Source organism: Zalophus californianus, chromosome 7 (assembly GCF_009762305.2).
Source record: "Zalophus californianus isolate mZalCal1 chromosome 7, mZalCal1.pri.v2, whole genome shotgun sequence".
Lineage (NCBI taxonomy): Eukaryota > Metazoa > Chordata > Mammalia > Carnivora > Otariidae > Zalophus > Zalophus californianus.
The window spans coordinates 135,777,216-135,785,138 of record NC_045601.1 but is presented as its reverse complement, the minus strand read 5'-3'; the positions used below and the strand labels follow the sequence as shown (position 1 = coordinate 135,785,138).

At 41.0% G+C, this 7,923-nt stretch overlaps 1 non-coding gene across 1 annotated transcript; it reads left to right on the top strand.

Annotated features, from left to right (window-relative positions):
* Window positions 1-442: 442 nt before the first annotated feature.
* On the top strand, window positions 443-549 carry LOC113928144. The gene has a single exon (XR_003521824.1). It is a non-coding gene; the product is annotated as a U6 spliceosomal RNA (small nuclear RNA).
* Window positions 550-7,923: the final 7,374 nt, after the last annotated feature.

Here is a 7,923-nt window from a genome sequence, read left to right as displayed (position 1 = left end):
CAAGATCCCAAGTAATGCTGCTGGTTGAGAGTCCGCACTTGCTGTTAATCCCTTCCCTACCCGCCGCTGCTCTCCACCTGCCTCACCTGCCCCCGCCACATGTCCCTCCTCCCCAGCCCTCCTCACCCTCAAGGCTGACCATCTCCTTTTCCTTCTCTTTTCTCCCCCCCGCCACCCCCCCAACCCGTTTGTCCTAGTGCATTTCCTCTGTCAAGACCACCCACAGGACAAGAGCTTTGGTTTGGATAATAGAAGGGCCAAGATGAGAAAAGCCAAAAACATTGTTCCCATTGTCAGCACACAGCTAAATACTTTTATGTTTGACAGACACAATGAATCCAGATTGATGTCTTTCTCAGTTACTGTTTTCCGTAGATTGTAAAGAACATGTGACTTCTTCTTTCCCCCTCGCATCCTCCAACACTGAAGAACTACCTTCTGAGGGCTCACTTCCACAGCACACACACGAAAATTAGAACAATACAGAACAGATTATCACGGCCCCTGCGCAGAGTTGACACACAAACTCTTGAAGCGGGTCATATTTTTCAAAAGTTGTAAAAATGGGCACAAATTAAGGAGAACTATACTGTGCTTACGGAAGAAAGGAAGCGATGCAGTAAAAATTTTAACTCAAATTCGTCTATAAAAATAATGCGCATCCAATAGAAACCTCAATAGAGTTTTAGTAAAACCTAATTCTAAAATTTAAATAAGAAAGCAAATGGCCAAGAATAGCTAAGAAAATTTTGCAGATAAAGAATGTAGTGTGTGTGTTGGGGGAAGAACTGGTGTGGGAGGGGAGTTTTCACTCTACAAGAGCTCAAGACTTAATCTGTAGTCAGTTACTAAGATGGTGAGTAGTTAGCTCTATTTAACGCGATCCTAAGTGATTTCGATTTTATTTGCGCTATTTTGATTTTTACACCTAATATGTACTTATTTTGTGATGAAAAATAAGCCAGAAAAACCCCAAGTGCTTTGAAAAAAGAAATGTCTACTAAAAGATTTTTTATTTTTTTAAAAGATTTTATTTATCAGAGAGAGAGGGAGAGGGAAAGCACAAGCAGGGAGAGCCCCAGGGGAGGGAGAAGAAGGCTCCCCGCTGTAGATTGTAAAGAACATGTGACCTCTTTTATGTTTGTTAGAACATAAAAGCCTGATGCAGGACTCGATCCCGGGATCCTGGGATCATGACCCAAACTAAAGGCAGACATTTAACCGACTGAGCCACTCAGGCATCCCTAAAAGATTTTTTAAAAAATTAGAATGCTCTCACATATTTATTTGATATTCCTATTCCCTGACCATATATCTGTATTTAGTATACACTGAATGTGTTTCCACTTAGAGCAGTAAGGGGTCACTATTCCTGGCTTACGCTGAAAACTAATCCTTATAATGTGGGGCTGGTTACTCAAGCTCTCGCAGAGTGTTTCCACCTGCGAAATGGTGGCATTATTAGCTTCCCAGCTCACCTTGGAGCATTGGCTATTGCAATTGTACAAGAGCATACGTGAAAGTGCTTAACAGAATAGCGAACACTATACAAATGCCAATTGCCATTACTGGCAAGTATTCGAAACTGAGCAGTTACAGATTTTAGAACTTTGTACTGGCTGGTGTTAGCGTGATGGAGCTACGGAAGCTGTTTGTGCTCCACAGGGAAAGAAAGGGAGTGAGTTGGGAAAGCCTTGTTTATTTTTTTATTTATTTTTTTAAAAGATTTTATTTATTTATTTGACAGAGAGAGAGATAGCACAAGTAGGCAGATAGGCTGGCAGGCAGAGGGGAGGGAGAAGCAGACTCCCCGATGAGCAGGGAGCCAGATGCCGAACTCGAACCCAGAACGCTGGGATCATGACCTGAGACCAAGGCAGATGCTTAACCGACTGAGCCGCCCAGGTGCCCAGACAAAAACACCCTACCTAGATCATTTTGGAAAAATCTACTTCCTAATGTTGCCTAGGCCAGGCTCAGCAGGATGTGTTCTGTGGTTAAGTTTTAGGATGACCCCTCCTCTGCCTCAAGCCTCCTGACCACTCCCTCACTGGCCTTTCCCCCCTCATTGCCTGGCCTTTCCTTTTGAAAAGATAGCACTGTGAAGAAGTGGGAAGAGGCTTTTCCCTTTTGAAGCAGCCGCATTATTAACAGGGAAGGAAAAGTCTCCCATGAGCTATAGCAAAATCCTGCAGATTGGTTTATGAATCAATGTAGCTTAGGCTAAAGCAACCTAATTTCCTGAAAGCCACTCCATGGCTTTAGGCTTCCATAGGGGCATAAAGCTTGTATGATATTTACTCTTAGTTAAAATTAAATGGAAAGCGGGAAAAAAAAACTTGAAGAGGAATTCTTCTGGAAGGTCATATCATTAAAGAAAAAAAAAATTAAAGCCTACAAAGCAATGGGGGAAAAAAAGTATATATTGCATTAAAGAAGGTCTGGCAGTACACATATCAAGGTGTTAAATTATTAACTGTCTCTGAGTAATTGGGTTTCATGTGACTTTTATATCTTTTTTATTGTGAAATATAACACACATTTGGGAAAGTGCACGATATATAAAAGTTTCATTTAATAAATTCTTGTAAAGTGAACACTCACATAACTGCTATTCAGGTTAAGAAATAGAACATGGCGGGGGCACCTGGGTGGCTCAGTCGGTTAAATGCCTGACTTCGGCTCTGGTCATGATCTCTGGGTCCTGGGATGGAGACGCGGCATCAACCACCCCCCGCCCCCGTGGGCCCTGTGTGGGTTCTGCACTCAGTGGGGAATCTGCTTCTTCCTCTCTCTCTGACCCTCCCCCTGCTTGTGCTCTCTCTCTCTCTCCCTCTCTCTCCCTCTCATAAATAAACAAAAATCTTAAAAAAAAAAAAAAAAAGAACATGGCCTGGAAGCCCTCTATCCATCTCTTTCCAATCTCAACCCACCCTCTCCCCAAGAGGTCACTGTTGCCTTTACATTTATAATAATCTCTTTTTTGTCTTTTCTTTAGTTTTACCAGCAAAGTCTATGTCACTAAACACTATAAAGTTATATCACTATGTCTTTTACTGTTTTTTGAACTTTAAGTAAATGGGAGCATAGAGTTTTTTGCCTCTGGCTTCTATCCCTTAACCTTAGATTTTTCAGTTTCATCCCTTTTGCTGAGGGTACTATGGTTCACCAATTTTCAATGCTGTTTGATATTCCAAGGCTGGATGTACACACTTTATTTGTCCACTTGACTGTCGATGGACAGTTTGGCTTGTTTTCAGTTTGGGGCTATCACGAATAGAGAGTTGCTGTTCACAACTCTGGTGTTCACACGTACACATTGCTGCTGGGTGTCTACCCATGGGTAGACATCTGGGTCACCAGATGCATATCTCTAACTTTCGTAGATAATGCCGAACAGTTACCCAAGAATAGCCATAGCTCCTGACATTCCCTGTAGCAGTGTATGAGCGTTCCCGTTGCCCTACCCTCAAGCTTCATGTAATTTTTTCCTTTAGCTTATCTGAATTTTCTATGTTTCCTCTGTAATACCTATCTATATATCTTTAAATAGGCGAAATGGTTTAATTAGGCAAAATACTATTCTAATAGTTCTTTAAATTATCTTTCCCAATGGTATATTATTTTTAAAAATCTTAAATTGAAGTAAATCACTCAGAGGAAAAGCACACAGATCACAACTCCATGGCTTAATGAATTGTCACAAAGTGAACACACCTCTGTGTGTACCACCCAGGTCAAGGCAGAGAACTTTCTAGCACTCCCGAAGCCATCTCCCTGCTTCCTTCTGATCACCATCCTCCCTCCTCCTCATCAGAGGTAAACCATCATACTTCGTCCCAACACGATAGATTGAGTTTTGTGTGTTTTTGAACGTTCTACAAATGGAACGATCCAGTTATACATGATTTTGTGTTTCGCCTCGTTTTTATTTTCCCTCATTGTGAGGTTCATCCATGTTGTGATGTGTAACGTCACTTGTTCGTTTTCCCCCCCCTTTTCTTGCCACAAGGAGGAGATACTGACCTAAAAGAGCTGAGCTGCTCATCACTGTTTCAACTTGTGGGATACGTACTGACCAGGACCACACATGGCTTAGAACGCTTTACCACCATTCGTATTTTTGTTGTTTCCACACAAATAACAAGCTTTGGAGTTAGAAAGATTGTAGACAGAGTGAGTGGGATACCTGTGAGCTGCCGTCTGGCTTCTGCAGTAATGACTCCTCTGGGAATTGTCTTTTGGTGAGAATGGATGTTTTCTCTCCCTTCTTGTCCACCTAAAATGCAAAGCAGTATCCTGCCCCCAGGCTGCACACTTTTATGTAAAATAGAGCTACCACAGGAGTTTACTGGAAAGTTGATTTGTTTCCGAGGATCCTGAGAGTCCAAGGATGGAACTGGCATGTAGCCACAGGGGGAGCCCTTGACCCAGAAGCAGGGACAACTTCAAAGCTGTGTTGGTACATAATGGAACACGGCACTTTTAGCATGAATCATAGCCTCAAAACTTTCTAGAGGAAAAAAATCCTAAAACTGTCCTCCAAAAGGAAAGGTAAAATCAATACCTTATATTTTTTTACTCTTTCAAATAAGCAACGCTAAACCCTTCCACAAAAACAATTGCTTAAATCTAGCTTTTGGGACTTTGTCCTTTCTCTTTTTTCTTTTTTTTAAGAACAAACTGTCAGCTAAGTTTGAACTCTTAAAACGGAATCTTGATATCAATCTATTTTTTTAAAGTAGCCAAACAGGCTCTCTGATGGTAGCTCTGAAATGCTGGGTGTGAACGCATAGTAAACATAATTTTTCTTCTTTTTTTTTCTTTAGGCCTTGAGATGTAATTATTAAAGCTTCAAATGTCCCTAGTGATATTAGCTAGAAAATAAAATTTGGATCACAGGAATAAAACCACCTGAGGAGTGCCTTCCTGACTACTCTCCTCAAAATAATTCACTGAAGAAATTCTGCCCTCCCCCACCCACAGATCTGTCGGTGGACTGTGGACATAGCGAGCAAATTTAGCAAGAATACTCAAAATGGTCAAATTGAGTCTCAAAACAAAGAATGCTGTGTCTAAACACAACGGGTAAAAAATTTTCCACCCCCCCAAAAAATAAAACATTGCTGAAATCACGTGCAAAAAGCAACACGTCAAAAATGCTGAATGGAATTGCAAAATTTAGGAGACCTTGTTGCTAAACTAGCTATTGAAGAGTTTACTGATTAACTTTCTAAAAACAACAACAACAACAACAGGAAAGGATAACATTTCTTAAATAGCTGATTGAGAATCATTTTTATTAGTGAACTACATAGGTACCCATTGGAAAAAATACCTATGAACGTATAAGTCATTTTTAATAAGAATATAGCTAATTTTGTAGAAATTTAAACTATGTGAAATCAAGATTTCATTAAATTGAGCAGTGCTAATGTGCTTTTTATCCTTTCTTTCACTGAGGAAGATAAAAATCCCCTCTCCTACCCTCATCCCCTCCCCCAACCTCCCACCCCTCTCTCCAGCTGAGGCTAGGAGAGATTCTTAGACCAGGAAGGCACTGGGTAGAAAGTTATTGTTCTCTTTTGCCAATGCTTTTTAATCCCTATCTACCAATCTTCCCTGCTATTTCATAAAAAGAGGATCCCAGCTGTGCCAAACCATGTGATAGCTATATAATCTTGACACAATCCACAGGGGTTTAGGACAGAAATTAACAAATATATTTCAGCTTGAAACCTTCCCTAGAAAGAATATCAACTAGTTTCTCAAACATTCATAGACCAGAGATCCCATCATCTTGCTTTTTAAGAACCCAAGAGTGAGGATTACCATGAGAAAGGTCTTTTAGAATTGGATTTTGCTTGTCATAGAAATGTCCACCTTCTGTGGGTGCTCAAGTAGAACAAGCATTGAACTGAGAAATAGATGTCTCAGGTTCCAGTACTGAATTTGCCACCAACTAGTTGTATAATCTTTGCCAATTTCCTGCAATTCTTTGGCCCAGATTCCTGTCTATAAAATGAAAAAATTGAACTAGATTCTGTAAGGATCCTTCCAGTTCTAATAATATGGTATTGTATAAGTTATATTTCCAGACTATGATTAAGTAATAGACCACTCTCTCCCCATTATTCTACATCCAGTTGGATTCACCAAGACTTTTTCTTTCTTGCACACGCGCGGAGAGGTGGTGTTGGGATTGGAAACCTAACTCGTTGCTGGTACCCATGTCGGGTCCCTTCTCAGATGCAGAGTTAACTGGATGGGCATCTCATCTCCTTAGTTCCTTTTAGAGCAATCCGTTATCATAACTGGTCCTTTTTTGGGCACTGGAATCCCCCTGATGTTCTATGGGAACATTATAATATCAAAGTGAAAAGTAAGGCTGGGTATGGAACTCTGGGCTGCCATATATATTTGGGTCGCTCCCTGGAAGACTGAGGATCCATAAATACCTGGACCTTACTCCTTTTAACCTTTGAGAGTTATCATCGGGATAGAGTCAACATTTAATCACTGTAACTAGAGCTCGGAGGACAATTTGAAATAGTAGGTTTACAGCATCATCCATGAGACCTGACACAGGAGAGAATTTTCCCGCACTCGGAACGACAGTGGATGCCACCATGAGGAGCTGCAAACAGGGAAGCAAATCCACTCCATCCTACTAGGAGCCCTTCCTGTTTTGTCAGCCAGCATGGTTTCCTAAATCTCAAATTGCAACAGAACTGTTCTGCAATTCCATGGCTAGCTATTTCGGGAGCCTAACACAGCAGGACAAATGTGCACAAGTCCACACAGTAAGACAGAAGAATTAAAAATGTATTTACCATCTGTTGGTAGTTTCCTTGCGGGGCTTTTTTCTTTTCCTCTACTGAAGCCGCAAATAGGGTCTTCTTACTTCCTTCCATGCTCAGAGAGCAGAGTTCTCTCTTCACATCATTGCAAACACAGGGCTTTCTCCTTCTCTTTCTTCTTCTTCTTTGTCTTCCCCTCTTTCAAAATCCCCCGGAGTGTTCTAGGATCATTTCCTTTGCATATAAAGTGGAATGAGTCTGTGAAGAGGTTATATTGTTTTGCACGTCTTTTTTTACGGCCAGGTTACTTTCAGATTCTACACTTGAGTGTTGCGCACAGTGGACTCTAGGAAGCTCCAGGGAGGAACAGGAAGAGTCAAGCACAGGCTAACTGAATGGAAGTCAAGTCCTTAAATTAAGCTTGGGAATTCACGTTGGCCCTTTACAGTCTCCTTAATCCTTACCATGATGAGATGAGCCAGATGGGAGCCAACATTTCTAATAGGAAAGGGTCCAAGGGATGTGACCTTGGACTTCAAGTAAAAGCCATTTGCAGCCATGTGGTAGCAGAGGCAAAAATCATAAGCTGGAGTATAGCTTTGCTAGTCCAGAAAAAGTAGAGCTTTGTTAACTAGTTAGGTTGACTTGAAGCCTCTTGGTTAATGCAGGAATGCTCAATTCTCAACAAAAATCACTCGCTTTCATTTCTGAGATGCACATATTATTTGCTCAAAAATGAAATCTAATAAATAGAGGTGGGTATTAAAAGTGTTGCCTTAGCCAAAGAATTGCGAAGCCGTATTATGACTCTAACTGGCCTATTTCATTCAGGTAACGATTTGTTAAAAATTCTCAGGCTGCATAGGTGGGTAACTTCACCTTGAAATGATGCTGGGTGACCTGGGACCCTGGGCAGGACCTTTAAACTCCAAGTCTCAGTTTAATCACCTAAGAAATGGGGATCATGATCTTTACCTCAGTGTATTCTTGTGGGATTAAAGGAGATGAGATTTACAAAACTCTTACCATGTTGCCCGGCATAGAGTAAGAGCTTGAGAGATGGTAGCTTTTATTATGATTATTAGAAACCATAGCTATGCTACCATTTATCTCAAAACTTGCT